The sequence below is a fragment of the Colossoma macropomum genome, unplaced genomic scaffold (assembly GCF_904425465.1).
Source record: "Colossoma macropomum unplaced genomic scaffold, Colossoma_macropomum, whole genome shotgun sequence".
NCBI classification, from domain to species: domain Eukaryota; kingdom Metazoa; phylum Chordata; class Actinopteri; order Characiformes; family Serrasalmidae; genus Colossoma; species Colossoma macropomum.
Window position 1 is genome coordinate 63,477,170 of NW_023494792.1, and position 22,199 is coordinate 63,499,368.

The following is a 22,199-nucleotide window of genomic DNA, read 5'->3' on the forward strand; positions in this document are numbered from 1 at the left end:
ACAGGTGGATTCGTGTGTCCATCTACATTCTGTGTGAAACTGACCAATGGACACTCAGGAAATCACTAAGGACTGACCATCACGCCGGAAACCCTTCATTCTTCATTCAGTCCACATCGGAGACTCATGAGAAACGGCGTGCAGAGAGTTTACAGCTGCTGAAGCTGCTGCAGCAGTTTTGGAAAGTAGTGATGAAGATAACGGAGCATTTAGATATGAAACATATGAGGATCATGATATATGAAGAGCCTTTAAAGGAGAGTTTAAGAAGAGATGAACAAATCGAGAGAGAGAATGACCTCAGAACACAGAGGGATAATAAAAGATGGTTCTTCAAGGGTTCTATAGTAAAGGCAATGGTTCTATATAGACCCATGAACATGCAAAGAAGCATTTAAGCATACAAATGGTTCCTTGAGTGTTGATGGTTCAGTATAGAATCTTTACTAAAGAACCCTTGAAGAACCACCTTTTTAGGAGTGTAGAAGAGGGGCAGTACGATGGGAGGAGAACAGGAGCTGCAGCCCACATATTAACTGCAATATTCTTGGCTGAAATATAGTTGTGACTGTTTCTATTTGTATTATTTTTGGCCCATTTATTAACCTCATTATGCTGGCTAAAATTCAGGGAATGAGTTCTTCCCTTTAATCGTCCACCCTGTCCACCTCTCCACTCCGCCTCCCCGAAATCACAGTGCTTCTGTGAGGAAGGGGTCAGTGTGGTCACTGTGATCTGCAAGAGCTGCTCTGAATTGTTTTTGTTGCTGTTTACAGCCTGAAACTGTTGGAATGTCACCAAATGGTCACACCTTTTTTCTGAGGGAGTGCAGAGCTGAGATACTGACCCCAGTGAATTAAACTGATCAGCTGTTTGTGTGTCAGTGTTTCCACGCCTGCTCCTGTTTTACGGTGTTTTAATGGTGAGTAATGTTATTGACGGAGATTTCCAGGTTTGCTTTAGTGAAGGTTACAGATTAGCAGTGATCTGTGAGCCTGAATGCAAACGTTCTCCAGCCCAAAGGTTCTTCTCTTCCACTCAGTCTCTATCTTGAGAGACTCCACTTTGGTTCTCCTACACCAGCCAGTGGGCTTTACCAAGTAAACAGCTTTAGGGGAAAGTGAGGCACAGCGCAGTGCAGAATAAAACACAGTGTGGACATGTCACAGAGTTAAGCAGCGTCCAGTAGAAAGTGCTTTTGGTCATTTTCTTTTGTTTCTATAGCAACGTCATCTTTTCACAGCTATCAGGTATTTCTCCAGATTCACCCTGAAGATGTTTGGTTTGGTTTTTGTTTACTCAGTTGTGTGTCAGAAGTTTGTGTTATTAAGGAGCTGAAGGTAAACAATCTGACCTCAGGAGAACCAAGAAAATGTGGAATTATTATAATAATGTTTATTTATTTTGAACAGGTTTCTATGGGTGTCTAAGTAGATCCTGTTTAATCTGAAATTAGTTTGAAAAGTCAGGCGGCTCAACCAGTCAGTCAGATGGAGCGACCAGACCAGCACAGTTTAATAGCTGAAATAGACAATAAAAAGCTTTGATAACACTCATTATATTTAAGATAGAAAATGCACAGATAAGGAAATGCAAATATATATGCAGATATAAAAATGCACATCATGTTCTTCTTAAGATTTTTTTAAAATTGTCCATTTTGAAAACCTTAGTTGTCGTAGCTGATATGTTAAATAATATATTAATTAAAATAATATTAAGTTTGCATCTGTTGTTTCCTCACACATGCACTTGGTACAAACCATAAGAGTAAAGTAGAATAACTCATGTTTGTCAGAATTTAGTTATATAATGTAATATTAATCATTCAGCGCTGACTGTTGCTGTGGAGATTTTTTCAAACAAACATTGTAGAGTAAAAAGTAAAAGGTTCCTTTTAGAAAACTGCATTTTAAATTGCCATTATGAGGCTCTATCTGCAGACCAATTACTGCAGCTGATAACAGAGGGATAGCCAATCAGAATATCACTGTTGTTGGAAGAAAACCTCGTATCTCCAAAATGGTGACTTTAGAGGAGAAGAAAAAACCTACTTTACTTTTAATGTAAGTCAATGGAACCAGAATTTTCCAAGTCATTTTGGGTCGTTTATTTTAGTACATTCATTATGAAATGAACCCACAGTATAAAGGGCAACAGGTATTTTCATATTATGTCAAAAACTGGAAAATGTCGAAAATGGAGATGGAGGTTTTCTTCCGACAACAGCGATATGTATTTTACCCATGTGCCCAAGCTCAGTAAACAGCTGTTTAGATGGCCTAGCTTGCTTATGAAGCCAGATTTAGCCTTTTTAAACGATTCAGAATGAAATCATAGCAGTGAAACGTAGGATAAAGTGCAGTATTCTGCTGACCAACACCTTTAAAATCTTTATCTAACAGTTGCTAATGTTAGCTTAGGGTAGTCAGCTTGGTAGCGAACTAGCTTAATGATCATCTCTACAAAACAGAGAGCTGTGAAAGCTGAGCTGAAGGAATGCAGTTCACAGTTTAGCTAATACCTTTGGAGGTTTGTTTGTGTTCGAGGAAATTAAATACTGAAGTTAGTGACTTTGCTTATGTAGCTGCTGTTAGTTAGCCAGCTAGCTAACTAATATCCAGCTTAACTTACATCACTTCCCCAAATTCAGCTTCACTTCTGCGTATTGTGTATTTCCCCTCTTTCTCTCCACCAGTCGCTGTGAGGAAATTCATAACACGCTCCTGCTTTAGGGGGGCTTTTAGACTTTGTTCTGGCAAAAGATCAGATCTGAACACAGTAATTAAGTATCGCTAACAGTGTTGTAATTCTGCACGTGCAAAACTACAGGAACACTGAGCACTGCCTCCATTTCGAGACGTGTATTTGTGTCGGTGTAAAAGTTTTCCCTGCTGGAAAAAACAGCAAAGACCAGCATGCGTTTTATGCTGGTCTGGTTCTGGTTTAGCTGGTCACCCCACCATGGTCCTGCTGGTTGATCAGCTGCCAGCGTCAAAACACAACATGCACTAGTTTTGCTGGTGATCAGCTTATCAGTTTCCAATGTTGTTGATCAACAGAACAGCATCCAAAACACAACAAAGCGCTGCTGTCGGAAGAAAACCTTGTATCTCCATTTTTGTTGTTTTTCAGTTTTTTACATAACGTGAAAATGCCTGTTACTCTTTACACTGTGTGTAAATTTCATGATGAATGGACCAAAAGGAACGGCCCAGATTTACTTGGAAAGACGTCTGGTTCCATTGACTAACATTAAAAGTAAAGTATGTTTTTCCTTCTCCTGTAAAGTTATAAATTTGGAGATACGAGGTTCTCTCCCGACAGCAGCGATATGCTGGTTTTGCTGGTGGTCAGTCATGCCGCTCTAAGCTGTTTTTTCTAGCAGGATTAGCGCTTAGCTTTCTTCAATCCGAGGTGCAAAGTTTGCTGCCATGGTAACCAGTGTTATGTATGCAGAGTAAGAGCGGCCTGAAGAGGACAAACTTAATCTCATTGTAGACTCAATCCGCTGTTTTAAGGAGAATGAAGAGTTAAGGAAAACCCGGAGTGACCGATAGTGGCCGATATTGTGGGACAACCATCATTCCAGTCTAATAGTGCCAAGGTAAACAAAAACATCATTATTGAAAAAATATTTGTCTTTGAAAGACAAACAAGTCTTTTCTTATAGGGGGTCAGGCAGAGGAAAAAACACAGTCACAGAGTCTCGGTAGTGAAACAAATGAAGAACTAACAGGCCTGTTTATCTACTGTCACTCACAGTGCCTTTATATCTGAGCGACTAACTAAATAGGTGGATTTTAAGTGCATTAATCCTGGATCTCAGTCTGCTTTGTTCAGTGTGATCAGAGAAAATGTTGCTCACATGTATCAACAGAGCCAAACAAACTGACCATTTTTTGTTTGGCACCCCATTAGAGGAAATCTGGACTTAGAGCTCTGGAAGTGGGAGCATCTGGTGGCATCTGTGTAGAGTATCATCACATTGCATTTCAATGAGCTCCAACTGCGTATCCTCCTGTACTCCTTCCCATCAGCGGAGAAAGAGCTCGAGAACAGTTTACACAGCGAAGTCTTGAAATCGCTGGTTAAGTTCTGTGATCAGCGGTTTGAGCACCGTCACATATGTCGGCCTCTTTTTGGCTTTTGGAAAAAGGAGATAATCTCTCTCAAAGCAGGACAGTGGGGCAGTGTTGTGGTCACTTATTTGCCTCTCAAAAAGATGAAGTTTTACAGCAAATGATTTCCTGTGTGGACATTTGAGACACAAACTTGTCTTTTCCCTTCAGGCTTTTATTCAGTGTGTTCAGCTGGTCAGTGAGGATAACTGGAAACAACACGTCTGATATCATGACGATTGTCTTTCTTGCCAAAGAAATATTGTTAAATTCTTGCATCTTTCCTGGGTACATTACTCAGACGCACTCCTCTGAAAACGGTTTCCCACACAGGGTGATAAGTTGAGCTAACTCATAGCCACTTTCTTGCACTTGGTTAGCATGAAAAGAAAATTTTGTTGAGCTAACAGGCTAAATGCTAGTTGTTTCACCTTACATATAACCATATATTTAATTGTCAACAGTACAAAGACAACATATCAAATGTTGAAACTGAGAAGTGGAAAAGTGTCCAGTGGTCTGACATTTCAAAATTTGAAATTGTTTAGGGGAAATCATGGACACTGCATCCTCCAGGCTAAAGAGCAGAGGGACCATCTAGCTTGTTATCAGTGCATAGTTCAAAAGCCAGTATTCATGATGGTATAGGGGGCATTAGTGCACATGGTATGGGTGACACACACATCTGTGAAGGCACCATTAATGCTGAATGATATATACATGTTTCAGCAACATATGCTGCCATCCAGACAACGTCTTTTTCAGGGAAGGCCTTGATTATTTCAGCAAGATGATGTAAAACCACATTCTGCATGCATTACAGCAGCATTGCTCCATATTAAAAGAGTCCGGGCACTAAACTGACCTGCCTGCAGTCCAGATCTGTCACCACTGAAAACATTTGGCGCATTATGAAATGAAAAATACAACAAATGAGCCCCTGAACTGATGAGCAGCTGAAATCCTGTATCAAACAAGAACAGGAAAACATTTCACTTTCTAAACTACAGCAGCGTCTCCTCAGTTCCCAAACACTTACAGAGTGTTGTTAAAGAAGAGGTGATGAAACACAGTGGTAAACAGGCCCCCGTCCCAACTTTATTGGAATGTGTTGCTGGAATCAAATTCAAAATGGGCAAATATTTTTCAAAAAACAGTAAAAGTTCTCAGTTTCAACATTTGATATGTTGTCTTTGTACTATTTTCAAATAAATATAGGGTTTAATGATTTGCACATTATTGCATTGTTTTTATTTACATTCTGCACAGCGTCCCAACTCTTTTGGAAACAAGGTTGTATATTAGAGAGGTGTTACTGAAATTACAGTGACGTCTCTGCGGTGATACGATGTGCACTACTGTGGTTTCATTCTCTCTCCTCAAACACAATCAACTTACTGTATAGTCTGAGAGTCGCTGATAAAGCTTTAATGCAGGAGTGTTCACTCTTTCACTGTCACATTACAGAAGAGTAAACAGAGGAGATCATAACCGAACTCAATACAATTAAGCCTTGTTTACTGAATTAACATCATGTACACTGAATATAGACCTGTCATATCTGGTTATTAGCAAATATGTAAATAGCACTGTATGAGTCTGAGAGATGTAGCACACTGAAAGAGCTGCTGTCACATCAGCTAAGCGATGAAAAGTCTTTCTGTTAGAGTGGACGTGAGATACAGCTGGTCATTTTTACTTGAATGAGGATAATTTCTACTGTGTGTTCTTAGTAATACAGTATCTGACATTAGTCTTTGGAAATGGCGAATGTCAAGAGCTTAATGAAGAAATCTCATTATGCACTGCAGGCCAGTGTTAGACTACAGCCTGGATTCCCTAATTGGAGGTAATTTAAAAGGCTGTCTGCGTTTTGCTTGTCAAAGACAATGGAATCCACTTAGTGAAAGCCTGTTAATGTTATTAGCGTGGCTCTTACCAGCCTGCACTGCAGATCTGCATGTTCTGGTGGTCACCAGCCCTCCTGAAGATCTACTTTCCTGCAGGTTTCACCTCCAATGCAGATATTCACCAGAGGAGAACCTTCAGGGCCTTCTAGGTCTTCAGAAAAGGTCTGCTTGTTTCTGTGAACTACAGTGAACTAAAAAGAATACATCCTTTTTATTTTACTCGTATTTAATAGAATCATTGCAAGGCTTGAAGGCTTGTTGTGAATATTGTAGTAACATACGGAGCTCTGCTGTGACATCCCGTATAAATATAAATAATGTGTGGCCATGACTTAGTAAAGTGTGGGAACTGAACAATTAAGTCATGGCCACAACTTAGTAAAGCGTGGGAACAAAGATCCTAATGCATGTGATTGAGCCTTGACCACAGTTTAATAAGGCATGATCTTGTTCCCACACATTACTAAGTCATGGTTGTGACATCATTATCTTGTTCCCACGCCTGACTAAGTTGTGGCCACACATTAGGATCTTGTTCCCACATGTTAATACGGTGTGGCCACGTGTTATTTTCTTTTATACAGGATGTCACCAGGGCTCCGTAGTAATTCTGCTTCATTGCTAAGTTGTGGTTGAAAACAAAAGGATTAAAATACTGAATCAGCCAACAGGAAATTATCCAATAACAGTTGTTTTCTCTTGGTAGACACAGCCAAGCAAGCTCCCCCATTGGTTAGGACAGTGGTCACCAGTCCTCCTCCTGGAGATCTGCTTTCCTGCAGTATTTAGTCCCAAACTGAATCTAAGTCTGTGTTCAGACTGCAGGCGAATCGGCAAGCGTTATCTACAGTGATCAGATTGGTTTTGTGTGTCCAGACATCACCAGTCTATCTGCATGGGTTGCCGTGGTAACGACGTAGGCATCAGTAACTATGTAGCTACGCTGGTGATGCTGATTTCAGTCACAGATGCAGGATGGAGGAGCATCATCATCACCTCCCCTCCAAACTCCTCAGAACTCTCTTCATCATCATGAATCTTTGGAGCTCTTCTTGAATCTCAGCACTTCATCACTCTGGATTCAACATCGTCGCTGTTTGTCGAGTTGTGGTTTGAATCTGATTTGTCAGAAAAAAAACAGATTATATGCATTTACGCTGTTCAGACTGTGAAAAATCAATCTGGATACGACAAACATCAGATTTGGGCTGACAGTAGTAGTACTAGTCACGAGTCCCCACTGAATCTAATACAGCTCATTCAGCTGATCAAGAACTTCTGAGGGTAATAATTAAATGGATCAGGTGGGGCTGGTTAGGGTCAGAGCTAAAGGTAGATGTCCAGGAGCAGGGTTGGTGACCACTGTCATATTCTTTGTACTTTGCTTCAGACTTCTGATGGGAGAATGCTAAAAGTCTGACAGCAGGAGGCCTTTCTTCTCTTTCAGCTCAGTCCTCCAGTACCGCACATCAGTTCACAGCAGTCAGCTGCTTCCTCCATCCAGCCTCTCGCCTGCCTCACAGGAGAGCTCACGGCTGTGGATGACATGGTTGTGGAGAATAAGTGGTGTGAGGAAGGTCTCTCATCACAAACAGCCAGCCAGTCTATTGCTATTGAGGGTAGAGATGAAATGAACTTACACAGTTTATATTACACTTATTTAGCTAAAGTTCAAGCTGAAGCTCAAGTGGGGCGGGGCCTAAACAACATTTTACAGGGTTCGAGTACGCATTCTCAAAATCACACTAAAAAACATCAAAGTTTATGTTTCCTAAATGATCATAATTTTAAGTATATTTGTTATTGCGGTTTAAAATATATCCACTAGATGGCAAAATTTTTAATAGTCAGGCTGAAGCCCAGCTGTGTGTGCGATTGTATCCCTCTGAAAAAGTTTTCTTTGGGGACTAGTTTGCCTCACAGCACCCTGCATGTATCCCTCCACCATGAATGGAGTTTAAGTTCTCTAAACTATCATAAAACAGTGTCTCAGTCATCAGGCAGTGAATTCAGAACCATTTACTGTAGGAACTTTCTGTGAGGGAGCTTTTAGAGGTGGACGTCTGGTTCCTATCACCACCACTATGAACATGTTCTATGTTCTGACTCGGTAAGTTTATCTAGAACGGAGAGTTTTACACCAAACCACTCTGAAACTGGGTTTCCGTTTAAATGTTTCGCAAATGTTCTGCACATTTGTGAAATCTTGGCTTAAAAAATGCGAAGTTATGCGAAGAAACTAAATGATTTAGCTACCGTAATTAGGCACTGCATCGAAACGAGCAAGATGGAGAGATTAAGCTCCGTTTTGCTTTAAGCAGAATCATCTTTACAGCCGTTTATTGTCTTTCTATTATTTTTTGCAGCTCAGAGACGCTGGGCAGGACGAGCAGTGACCACCTAATGAAGGCTGAAATCTCTGCACCACCCCAATGACGTCCATCTCGAATCTGGGAACACAACCAGACAGTCCTGGAGCTCAGTGCACAGAGACACTTTTCAAACTAGCTTTGATCAGCATTTCAGAATGACGAAAGTGACCTTTGAAAAGCTCTGCATCTGATCGGACCGTCTGTAGGGTCAGTCATTTCTCACTGACGTCTTCATACATCCTCATTTATTTGAAAAGCTCTTTTCCATCACCCTTTTTCACATTTCAGCTTTAGCGATACTTTAGCAAACTTTTCCACCTTGTCCTATCGTAAAACTCTTTTTGCGATATGTGGGTGTTTTTTCAAATTTCTGGTTTCTACATTCAGTTTTTGTTTTAGAGCATTTTCAAAATTCACTAAAAATTGGTGGATATAAAACCAGTTGAATGACTTTATTTACATCTGAACTTCTTAACATCTTGAAAAACCCCTTTAAACAATAATAGTTCTATCTAAAGGCCTTTCAAGCTTCCAGATGTAGAACCGATTACCAGTGTACCCACTGTGTACTCCAGTATTTGGATTATTTAAGCTTAAACTAGCTTAAGTAAAGCAGTGGGCTAACTGTGTCCTCAGATTGGAAGCCAAGTTGTAAAAAGGCAGAGACTTAAGTAATGCAACATGAGCAGCTATAATTCATTACCTTCCTCCTCTGGAGGGTTTCGTGAACTCACCAGCAGCGAAACAGAACCTGACGGTAGTTTGAAGTCCATGAAGAACAGGCTGAACCCTCTGAGCTCTCTGCGAGGGCACATAATGCTGTATGAGCAATCTCCTCAGCTGGCCTGCATCGCTAAGCCAGTCCATATGATGTATTATTCAGCTCCAGGAGAGACGAGCCGGGCTGAGAGGAGCACGGGGGCCTGTCGGCACACCATCCAAGGCAAATGCCCTTTTATCCTAACGCAGGGGCTTTCAAAGCAATTTCCCCCGGGAGCCACGCGCAACACAGCAGCAATCGGAGCCCGCAAGAGCCCCTCCTGTCCAAACAGCGGGAGAACAGAGAGGAGGAACATGTTGCTTTTCTTGCTGATGTGTTTGGGAAATTATGGCCACCCACTCGCAGTGAGAGGAGCGTGTGAACGCTGGATCCTGTGCTTTGCTTAGTTCTAGACTAATCACTGATATTCACTGCAGTGAATGGAGCTTAATGCAGGAAGGGAAGTGATGAAACACATGCGCTGGTCTGAAACATGTTCTGATTTCACTGAGAGACTCAGAGGTGAGAAACAAAAGCGAGGCGCATTTATATTTTTTATAAAACTGTTCACAGTCGGAGTGTAACGTCCTGCCCTGCGGTGCTCTTGTCTTTCTCTCTTGTTTACCTTTCCTCATGTCTCTGGGAGACATTCCATAGAGCTGGATTTATCAGTTAGCCAGATAACTTAAGCCCAAAGATGAGGAGTGTCCAATAAGAATGTCCCTCAGCTCTTTTCCTATTGGACAAGCTTGACTTTTGGCTTATGTTTTCCAGCTCACTGAGAAATCGTGCTCTGTGAAACACCTCCTGGCCACGTGCTTCTGCCTTTGTTTTTCTTTTCCTGCTCCTCCTTTGCTCCGCCCCTTTGCAAGCCCCTCACCTCTGTCTGATCTGTTGCTCCGCCCTCTAATTGTTTTCAGGTGTTTCTTCTTTGTCTTTCTTGCTCTGTTATGAAGGAGGTCAATCCTGGTCCTGAAGATCTCCCACCCTGGAGAGGTCAGATCCAACACCTCCTGCCTCTCATCTTCTGACACCCCTGATGACCTTCATTACCTGGATCAGGTGTGATTGGTTAGAGTTGGAGGTAAACCCAGCAGGGTGGTAGATCTCCAGGAGCAGGATTGAGCACCCCTGCTGTGGTATTTCTTCCTGGGGGCAATTAGCTGTGGGTTAGAGTTTAACCTGAACCTGAATGAGTCACAACTCCATTGCTGTGTCCTTGAAAGCTGGAGTTTCAACTAATCACAACTGCTGGTTCTTTTAAAAATCACACATCTGCCACTAGATGGTGCTGTATCTCAGGTTTAGCTTAGGTTTATCTTAAACCTGCTAAAGGCACAGTTTAACTGAGGTTTAAGGCAAGATTTTTGTAATTGAAGCACATCTTCAGCTCATATGTTGTAATATTCCATACCCAGGCCTTTATACCTTCATCGCAATGTTTTGGAACACAAGTATTTAGACAAATCAGAACTCTTCTGGAACACTGGGCCTCGTTCCCCAACCGTTCTTAAGAAGAAATCTCTTCATAAACCCCCTTACTCAGTTTTGATGAAGATTCTGACTCACCAATGTTCTCTTATGTGGGATTTGTTCTTAGGTAAGAACAGAATCTACACACTCAAGAGCACAAAGGAGAGAACAGTTCTGCGCTTTAAGAACACGTCATGAATCTGACGGAGACTTTTTCTCAGGACCTTTCACAACAACACACTTAAGAACAGACTTAGGAAGATACTGGTGAGTGAGGTTCATCGTTCTCTGATCAGGCAAAACAATTATGAAACTCTTTGGTTATAATTCAGCTCCTCATGTTTGGAGAAAGAAGAAGCATCTGATTCCAAGAACTCCCACAGTGAAGTACAGTGGTGGGAGCATCATGACATGGAGATGCTTCTCTGTAAACAGTACTGCAGCATTACATGCCATCAAACATGAATGGAGCGATGTACACCATGTAGCCAATCTCCTGATATGAATCCCATTTTTATGGACATTATTGATTTTTTTTCATTTAAACTTTGTTTTTGGCAAAAGCAGATAACTCCAATGGTCATCAACAAAGCGATTTAATGAACTCTGAAAATCCTCAGGCTGAGTCTCAGACGGCTCAGTGCTCCCTATATAGTGACTATAGGAGTTATGAAATTTAGTCTTTTCCACCTGAATGTTGATCTGTGTTCAGTATGAATTGTGTCTCATGGTCCAGAGTGGTTCTCTGTGAGACTCGCTGAGCTCTGTTTAGATCGGTAGCCGTTAGTTTAAGACCTGCCTGCTGCTTTTTGTAGGGAGAAGGAGCCGTTTGAGATTCTCAATGCCTCAAACAGTAGGTGGCAGTGCTGAGTCACCTGACCCGAATACTGTGCACTGATTGGCTGAATGGATTAATCGGGTTCTGCTGGAGAACAGCGCTGGAGTTTGACTGTTTCTGCTGTAAAACGTGAACTTGTGACGACTCGACGATGAACAGTAACGGCTTTAGTGACTAAACGTATTCAGGGTTCAGAGTTAGAGTCACTCACCACAGTCAGCTCCATTTAAAGGAGGGAGTTTATCGTTTTTTGCAGATGAGCTCTTTACGTGTTTCCCTCACTGTATATATGCCCACATATGAAATCCATATGTTTAATTTCATTGCTGCTGTTATGGTGAATCTTCACTAAACTGCGTCTGTGCAGTAATCGTACATGAGTAGATCTGAGCCATTAGCAGAAAACACTTGGAACTCTCAAGTGCATTTTAATCACAATTCAGCGACTTAGAATGAACTGCTCCTCGAGCCATCGTCAGCCTAATGTGAATTAATGGTGAGGAATGAGTATGGCCGCCGGACAGCTGGCTGGATGTCTGATAAATGAAGACCGTGCGCTGCTGGACCTCCACTTAGAGAGAACCGGTCAGTGACATCTCCGTCATAGTGATCAGTTTAATGTGATTTATGAGTGAAGCTGAGAAGGATGGTATTTAAGAAGGAACATGGACTCATCTAACAGCCACATTCTGTGTTATTTCAGGCTGTAAAGAATCACAAACACTTAGACACTGCCTGTCCAAAAGTATCCAGACAGTCCGTCTAATGAGTGAGCTCAGCTACTTTAAGGTCACCCATTTAAGCTGACACAGCGTGTATAATCTCCAAAGAAAAGCACTGACACTTTGGGATGAGTTTGTACCTGACCACACTAATGCTCAATCAAATCCTCACACCAATGTTCCAACATCAAGAAGCTTTCCCAGAAGAGCAGAGGCTGTTACTGCAGCACAACTCTAACAATAAACTAAATAATAAATATTAAATAAACTAATAATACCCTCAAAATCTGAGGAACCTTCATTCGGCCTACAGCAGTTTAGCCCCACCCATTCAGTCTACAGCAGTTTAGCCCCACCCATTCAGCTACAGCAGTTTAGCTCCACCCATTCAGCTACAGCAGTTTAGCCCCACCCATTCAGTCTACAGCAGTTTAGCCCCACCCATTCAGCTACAGCAGTTTAGCCCCACCCATTCAGTCTACAGCAGTTTAGCCCCACCATTCAGCTACAGCAGTTTAGCTCCACCATTCAGCTACAGCAGTTTAGCTCCACCATTCAGCTACAGCAGTTTAGCCCCACCATTCAGCTACAGCAGTTTAGCCCCACCATTCAGCTACAGCAGTTTAGCTCCACCCATTCAGCTACAGCAGTTTAGCCCCACCCATTCAGCTACAGCAGTTTAGCTCCACCCATTCAGCTACAGCAGTTTAGCCCCACCCATTCAGCTACAGCAGTTTAGCTCCACCATTCAGTCTACAGCAGTTTAGCTCCACCATTCAGTCTACAGCAGTTTAGCTCCACCATTCAGCCCACAGCAGTTTAGCTCCACCATTCAGTCTACAGCAGTTTAGCTCCACCATTCAGCTACAGCAGTTTAGCTCCACCATTCAGTCTACAACAGTTTAGCTCCACCATTCAGCTACTGCAGTTTAGCTCCACCATTCAGCTACTGCAGTTTAGCTCCACCATTCAGCCCACAGCAGTTTAGCTCCACCATTCAGTCTACAGCAGTTTAGCTCCACCATTCAGCTACAGCAGTTTAGCTCCACCATTCAGTCTACAACAGTTTAGCTCCACCATTCAGCTACAGCAGTTTAGCCCCACCCATTCAGCTACAGCAGTTTAGCTCCACCATTCAGTCTACAGCAGTTTAGCTCCACCATTCAGTCTACAGCAGTTTAGCTCCACCATTCAGCCCACAGCAGTTTAGCTCCACCATTCAGTCTACAGCAGTTTAGCTCCACCATTCAGCTACAGCAGTTTAGCTCCACCATTCAGTCTACAACAGTTTAGCTCCACCATTCAGCTACTGCAGTTTAGCTCCACCATTCAGCTACAGCAGTTTAGCTCCACCATTCAGCTACAGCAGGTTAGCCCCACCATTCAGCTACAGCAGTTTAGCCCCAACCATTGATGTTGAAGTCATAAGGAGTGTCAGCTTGGACTGCTTTCTGAATGAGGTGCAATACAGAGCAGCCAGTTAGGTCTGAGCTCATTTACATATGAAGGTCTTAAAGGCAGTGAGAAGAGTTTACTCATATATGATGGATCATCCAGCATATTTGATGTGTTATATGGTGTTACTGAATAACACACTGCCACATTAGTGGAGCTGCTGAGCGCTGTGGAGTCAGGCTGGCTGTGGATGAGTGCCGAGTTCACAGTTGTCTTTTCCTTAATAAGTGCAGCTCTGAGCTGAAGGCTTGAACTTTCGCTCAGGCGAATTATTATATGAAAATGAAGAACTTACTTTGGAAAGAGAGCGAAATAATCTGACAGAAGACCAGCGTCATTTCTGTGTCGCTAGAAGAGGCGACCTGACCCAACTGCGGCTCGGTATGATGGGTTACTTCCCCGAGATTTCCACCTGCTTTAGTAATAAGCTCTTGATGAGGCAGGCTTGGAGGACAGATTACAGAGGTCCAGTGAGGAACCATGAATCACAGAGAGAGGTGTGCAGACATTCACACCCTTCTGTGCAGAGCTATACTTCACTAGCTCAGCCAACACCCACGCTGGAGCTGAGTTCACAGTATCAGAGCTGTATGTGCAGCCTGTCCTCCCAGCCGCGAGTCTGAATGAAGGTCTTCACTCAGCAGTAAAGCTGCAGACGCTCACTCAGGCAGGCGTGTGGGTGAAGAACCCTGCAGCAGAGGCAGATATGAGGGGCTGAGAGGATGAACACTGCACAAAAATGATGTCTTAGCAAGTGAAAACATCTTTAATGCAGTTAATATGTTTAATATTTCTCATTATGAGACTGTTGTAAGAATATTATAAGATTATTCCACCTGTTTACATTATACACTTCTACTTGTTTTAAGCAGTTTTATCTAGTACACTGCAAAAAATGGTATCTTGTCAAGTTAAATGATCCTAACTCTAGTCAATATATCTAGTTTTCCCATTTTGAGATGGTGGTGCACTTATTATAAGATTATCTAGTTTATTTCTAGACATTTTTACTTCTTTTAGGTCATTTTATGAAGCACAATTATCTCACTATACTGGCAGATAATTTTGTTGGTTTCAAGCTCATTTCTTACAACGAACAAAGTATCTGGCAATATAGTGAGATAATTTTACTTAATAAAATTACTGAAAACAAGCAAAAAAATTCTAGAAATAAAGCAAATAATCTTAAAATAAGCTTACAACAATCTCAACAGGAGAAATATTAGATTTATTGACTATATTTAAGATCATTTTACTTGACAGGATACCATTTTTTGCAGTTAAAGCGTTTTATTAAATTGACAGATTTTCGACTGTTTGGACAACAGCTCATCTATCAAACTTCACTTGAGTTAATGCAATAAGTGAACCTCCCTTAAGGAGGCGCCAGGGATTCCTCTGAGGGCAAAGAGTGAAGTCAAGTCAAGGGCAAGACTATGTTAAAAAGAGCAACAGGTGCAAATTAACAAACAGTATTTTTCCTGCAACAAAAAATTAAACCAAAACTGAAAACAGACTCATCATCAACAGTTCCTGAAACATTAAAGCACAACATTGTAATTTGTGTCCATTCAGTCTAAAGAGCATTTGTGAGGTCAGGCACTGATGCTGGACGAGAGGGTCTGTCTCACAATCTCTGTTCCAGTTCATCCCAAAGGTGTTCAGTGGGGTTGAGGTCAGGGCTCTGTGAGGGCCACTGGAGTTCCTCCACACCAAACTGGTCACTCCATGTCTTTATGGAGCTGCTTTGTGCTCAGGGGCTCAGTCCTGCTGGAACAGGAAAGGCTCTTCCCCAAACTGCTGACACAAAGCTGGAAGCAGATAACTGTGTAAAATGTCTTTGTGCTGCAGCATCAACATCACCCTTCACTGGAACTGAGGAGCCCAAACCCTGAAAAACAGCCCCGCCCATCATCCCTCCTCCACCAAACTCTACTGCTGGCTCTGCAGTCCGGTAGGTAACGTTCTCCTGACATCCACCAAACCCAGATTCATCATCAGACTGACAGATAGAGAAGCTGATTCATCACTCCAGAGAACACATTTCCACTGATCCAGAGTCCAGTGGCGGCGCTGTACACCCCTCCAGCCGACGCTTGGCATTGAGCATAGTGATCTTAGGCTTGTGTGAAGCTGTTCGGTCATGGAGACCCATTTCATGAAGATCCTGATGCTCAGTTCTTGTGCTGATATTGCTTCCAGAGGGAGTTTGGAATGTGCTTCAGCATGAGTTTCCGTGGTCTACCACTTTGTGGCTGAGCTGTTGACACTTCCATTTCACAGCATTAGCTCTTACAGTTGTCTGGGGCAGATCTAGCAGGGCAGAAACTTCACAAACTGACTTGTGGCAGAGGCGGCATCCTGTGACAGAGCCATGTTTAAAGTCACTGAGCTCTTCAGTACGACCCCCTACTGACAGTGTTTGTCTATGGAGACTGCAAGGCTGTGTGCTTGATTTTATACACCTGTTAGTGATGAAACACCTGAACTCAGTAATCAGTACTTACACACTTTTGCCCATATAGTGTAAAAGGCTTACATACAGCCTGCGCAAACCACCACCAGTTTAGGAATGAAATGCAAACACTAAAGCATTAAAATATTGTCTCTGCTATGTTTTATAATCCATTACTGTTCCTGCTGTAAAGCCTATTAATGTGATTCACTGTGGTGTTAAAACACTGTGTGGGATTTTTAACTGTACTCTGTCGTCCAGCACCTGCTCGCGGTTTTTGGGCGTGTGCGGTTTATATGACTACTTCAGCCTTTGCATCATCCACACACACGTCAGCGGACTCATCTCTGCAGAACCGGCCTTTTGTTTGTCAGTAGATGTAATATTACAGTGACTGCTGCTCTCCGCCCTGTGTTTAGTGGTGACAAGGACGATGTGTTGCCTCCAGAGCACCTGCCACAACACGCCTCTCTCCTCTCTCGCCCAGACACTGCCGACTTCTCTTCACCCCGCATTGGGTAATTTATACCTGCTGCAGCCAGTAAGTCATGCATGTATCATCACACTGTGACTGTGCAGCACTAACAAAGCCTCTCTCTCTCTCTCTCTCTCTCTCTCTGAATCACACTCTCTCAGATAATCAGCAATTGTCTGAACAGCCACTGCACAAAATGATATGATAGCGAGTGAAACATCTAAATAATATCATTATGAGACTGTTGTAAAAATTATTATTAAATTATAAGATTATTTCACTTATTTCTGTACATTTTTGCTTGTTTTAAGTCATTTTATCTACTGAAAGTGTCTTATTCAATTGGCAGACACTTGTTTTAAGCCTTATTTCTTGAAATCATCTTCTTTAAAATCTTTATTATTTCGCCAAACAAGAAACGATCTGCCACTTTCACTACATATAATAACTGAAAACAAGTAAAAATGTACAGAAACAGGTGGAATAATCTCATTTTTACAACAGCCTCATATTATTAGATATATTAACTACATTTAAGATGTTTTCACTTGCTTAGATATTTTTCACAGCTTTCCATTTTTAAAAATCTTTCAAGAGTTTTTTTTTTTTAAATCAGAAATTTTATATTTTATTTTAACAAATTTATCCTCACATGTTTAATGACAGGCAGGTTTTACAGCTTTGTTTCACACAGGTCATTTTTGTTGTAGCTAAATAAATAAATAAATAAATATTATATATATTATTTTTGCCGTGATACTCAAAAGGCTGAATGCCGGCCTTTACTTGACCAGTACATAAACATTAACTGTACACTGCAAAAATATTTTAGCGAGTGAAAACTTCTTAAACGCAGTAAATACATTAATATTTCTTATTAGTTATTTATTAGTTTCCGTCAGTGAAGATGTGCAGTGACTCCAGTGAATCTACTGAAGCTGCTGTGGTTTATATTGTCTTATCCAGTCTAAGAAAGCAGCCGGTCTTCACTCTGTGAGTGTAAACAAACCACCTCAATCACGTCACTTCCTCTTACTGCTGTCTGTAATGGTGTGTTTTGGTTCACTCTACTGAAAGGAGGACTGAACACTGACCCTGACAGCGTCCTCACTGACCCCTCTGCACTAAGATTGAAACCATCAGAGCTGCTGTGATTTACACCCAGACAGAGCTAATCAGAGGAAACTCCACAGAGCTGAACTTTACAGACCTGCTGTCTCACTCAGTGAGTCCAACGCATCCCGTGCTCCAGAACATTCGGGAAGTTTGAATATCCGGCTTCCTACTCGCAGAACCACACGGTTAGAGTTCCACCTAAAAAGTGATAGAACTCTGTAATTCTGATGAAACCCTGAATTTCACAGGACAGAAGAGTCTGAACAGAGATCTCCTCCATCTCGCTGTAGCTCCTCCTGGACAGCTGTGAGATGAGGTGTAAAGAGAGAGATGTTCACTGACGTCTCTCCTGTTTAACAGACGTTTCTCCTGAGAAAAAGAGCTCAGTGATCTCACCTTTTTCTCTTTCACCTCTCCTTTATCACTCCTTTTTTCTTTTATCTCTCTGCAATTTCTCTTCGGGATCAATAAAGTTCTATCTATCTATCTATCTATCTATCTATCTATCTATCTATCTTATGTCACTTTTTTCCTTTGTTATTCTCTTTTATTTCTAGTATCTCTCGTTTAGCTCTCCTTTATCTCTCTTTTATCTTTCTTTTATCTCTTCTTTATCTTTGTTTTATCTCTCTTTTATCTCTAATAACAGTAAAATCTCCCTCAGTGTCTCTGATGACAGAAACTACTCTTTCATTGTGACTTAAATAGACTTGACCCACAGTAATCTGGATGTGGAGGAATATACATGTGTATGTTGTTGTTGTGAATGGGTCTTAAGGAGTGGTGCGAGAGATTTAGGAGAATCACCGTTACGTCTTCCGAGTCGTCAGAGAGAAACATTTGAGCGACAGAAATTTCAACATCTTAATGTCTTAAGAAACCGAAGAAGTTCTTAAATGGCGTTGCTGAGTCAGACGTCCTGCGTGTCGTGATCACACCTGCAGAGACAGACGAGCCTCGGTTCTGAAACGTCTTGACATCAGACGTTTACTTTACACATCATCTTCTCCAGCTCTGGACTCTGGATCGCTCTGTGGAGATATTTAGTAGGAACTTCACAATCCATCTTGATGGTAGTAGAAGCAAAAGTTTGGGGTCACTTACTGTAATAATCACTGTTATTCAGTAATAACTCATACAGCGTGGATTGAAATGCAATAGATACCAAAACTTAAAACAACACTTTATACTTATATTTACTATTTATATTTTTACAGCTTACAGTATTTTGGGAACAACATAAAGTCATTAAAATATGGAAGTGTTAGTAAATAATGAGCTATAATTGTCTGTTTATTGGGAACACTCTGAATATCTGAATATCAGTTTTCAGATATGAAGCATTCATGTTAGAATTTGACTGTTAAACAGCAAAATACTGAATCTTAACCAGCAGGAAACCTTTAAAAATCAAAAACATCCTGCTTTTTTACTCAAAGATGAGCAGACAAACTAGACTACACTCTTAAAATGGTTCTTCAAGGGTTCTTTAGTAAAGACAATGGGTCTGTATGGAACCATGGACACTCAAAGAAACATCTGCAAGCTTTGGGTTCTTATACAAATGGTTCTTCAGATTGATGGAGAAGCACCAAATATAGCACCCAAAAGGGTTCTGCTGTTGTTACAAGCTTGACATCATAACAAGCAGAACCGTTTTGGTGCTACATAGAACCATAGACAACACATTCTCCATCAGTCTGAAGAACCATTTCACCCTGCAAAGAACCCTTTATGCATGCAAAAGGTTCTCTGAGTGAGTCTATATTGAACCATTGTCTTCACTAAAGAACCCTTAAGAACCGTTTTTAAGTGTGCAGATATGAGTTTGATCAGTGAGTTTTATCTCAGTTATCTTTTTTGGACAAATGAGCTCGTTATACAGACTTCTTAAAATGAATAAAACAAAAAACAAAAAAATAAAAATAAAAACAAAAGAGACATGACAAGTTTTAAAACTCTCCTTTATAAAATAAGAGAATTTAAAAAATGAATTTGGACACTTTATAATCTTAAAAACATTCAAAAACACTGCATTTTAACTTCCTGTGCCATGGTGCCCTCATTTTAAATGCTTTTTTAATGTAATGTCAGACGACATGTCGCCGTCCAATAAAATGAGGGGTAGAAGTAGGTTTGGAGGTGGAGTCAAATGATCCTAAATCTAATTAATTTATCCAATATTTCTCCTGGTGAGAGTGTTGTAAGTTTATTTTAAGATTATTTAACTTCTTTTTAAATGTTTTTTACTTGTTTTAGTAAAATTATCTCACTATATTGGCAGATAATTTTGCTTGTCTTGAGAAATGAGCTTGAAACCAGCAACATTATCTGCCAGTACAGTGAGATAATTTTACTTCACCTTAAAGAAATAAGCGAGAAAATCTTATAATAAGTGCAAAACCATCTCGAAATAAGAAATATTAGATATGTCAACTAGAATTAAGATGTCATTTTTTACGTTTAAATTGAAATAACTTTCAACTTGGTTCGTTGCCTCAGGGCAATATTATGTAGTTAGACCACTTTTATTAGGGCAATCATGCTGAAGCAGCGTTTCTCGGATATGAATCAGGTGTGCCGGAGATGGAGGCTCCCCAGGACCAGAGTTTTGAGAGCGTTGAGCTTTGAGTGATGGATGTTTAACGATGACGACAGTCAAACTGTTCTAATATTTACAGGAAATGGACACATGAACGTTTGATAGAAGGAAAAAGGGTGATCGGGCAGTTGGGGTCATTCTTACTCACACTGAGGACAGTGAGCTTGATTAGAGTGATGGCGAGGAAGAGTGGACCCCAGAAACAGGTTTGAGAAACAGTTAGGAGGTCAGGGGTCAGTTAAGGGTCAGTTAAGGGTCAGCCAGTCAAGTGTCATATGTGCTGTGTGTGAGTGGGTGATGGTGTGAGTGAGTGATGGTGTGTGTGTGTGGGTGACAGTGTGTGTGTTGGGAGGGTGAAGAGGACGAAATGACACATTCACCACCTTTATGACTGATATATCAGTGAGGACCCCCGAGCTCCCGAAAGTGAATCCAGCCCAAACTTCTTAAAGAAGCAACATGATAATCTTCCTGCACCTCCGTCAAAACATAACACACTCACCGATCTTTCTAGGGAACATTGTATCAGAGAGCGGGGCGTCTCGTCACAGGGGTAAGTTGTCACTGATATTGAGCTTAAAGCTATTCAGATATTTGCATTACAAAACATTATGTGCCAAATGAAGTTTAAGATGGATGTGCTAGTTCTGTTTCTCATATTGTCACTTCTTATATATTTTTAAAAAGTGTATTAGGTACATTTTTCTGACCACGTTGGCAAATTATTTTGCTTGATTAAAGTAATTTTTTCTTGATTTGATTTTCCTTTGTTTTTATATTAATGTTGATGAGGCTGTTATTTCCAGCGTTCGTGTGAGAGCGAAGGAGAATCAAAGGAAGTTAAATTTGTATCCGGGTTTCTGAGTAACGCCTACAGCACTGTTACAAACGGCGCCTGTCCTCCTCTCCGCCGTTCAGACGAGGCCTGTGTACGGAACGCCGCCCTGGAGGGAGCAGTTTAATTTAAGATGAGCTCTTCTGCTCTAATCCAGATTTCTGTAAGACAAAGAGCTTTAAAGGCCTGATCAGTAATCATTACATTCACAACAGCAGCTTTAGCTGTGAGGCATCTCATATTCAGCTGCACACGCTTCAGATCAAAGGTGCTGCCAGTGCAAACCAGCTAATTTGGTATTAATTAAGTGAATCTTCTGAGATTCCCTGTGTTTTTGTTTGATTAAAACACCTGAAATGATCAGTGACTGAAACACTGGAACGCTGAGCTGTAATTACAGTGACGTGCGGTCAGATGTGGACAGTGTGAACTCTGCAGATCTCCATGTCTGACAGTCCTGTGTCAACTCAGCAGCTCCCAGGATCTTCTCCCTCTTTCTGCTTCACACTGCCGTGAAAGCTTCATTCATCAAACCCTGCTGATGTTCTCAGTGGAGCAGGGCGTGCAGGGGCCGGATTCACAGAAGGTTTTTTAAGGAGAAACTTGTGGAGGTTCTTAAGAAAAGCACTAAGATGTTCACAAGATTGGGCCTCTTTCTTCAATTTCCAAGTCTGTTCTTAAGTGTGTTGTTGTGAAAGGTCCTAAGAAAAAGTCTCTGTCAGATTCATGACGTGTTCTTAAAGCGCAGAACTGTTCTCACCTTTCTGCTCTTGAGTGTGTGTAGATTCTGTTCTTACCAAACCCCACATAAGAGAACATTGGTAAGTCAGAGTCTTCATCAGAACTGTGTAAGTGGGCTTAAGAACTAATTTTGTGAATGAGGCCCATTTTCTTGTCCATGAAACCAGTTTGAGACTTTTGCTTTGTGACGTGGTGCATCATCATGCTGGAAGTAGCCATTAGAAGATGTTAAGTTGTGGTCATGAAGAGATGCACATGGTCAACAGTGACACTCAAACAGGCTGTGGCACTCAAGCAGTGATTGATCAGTATTAACAGCCCAAA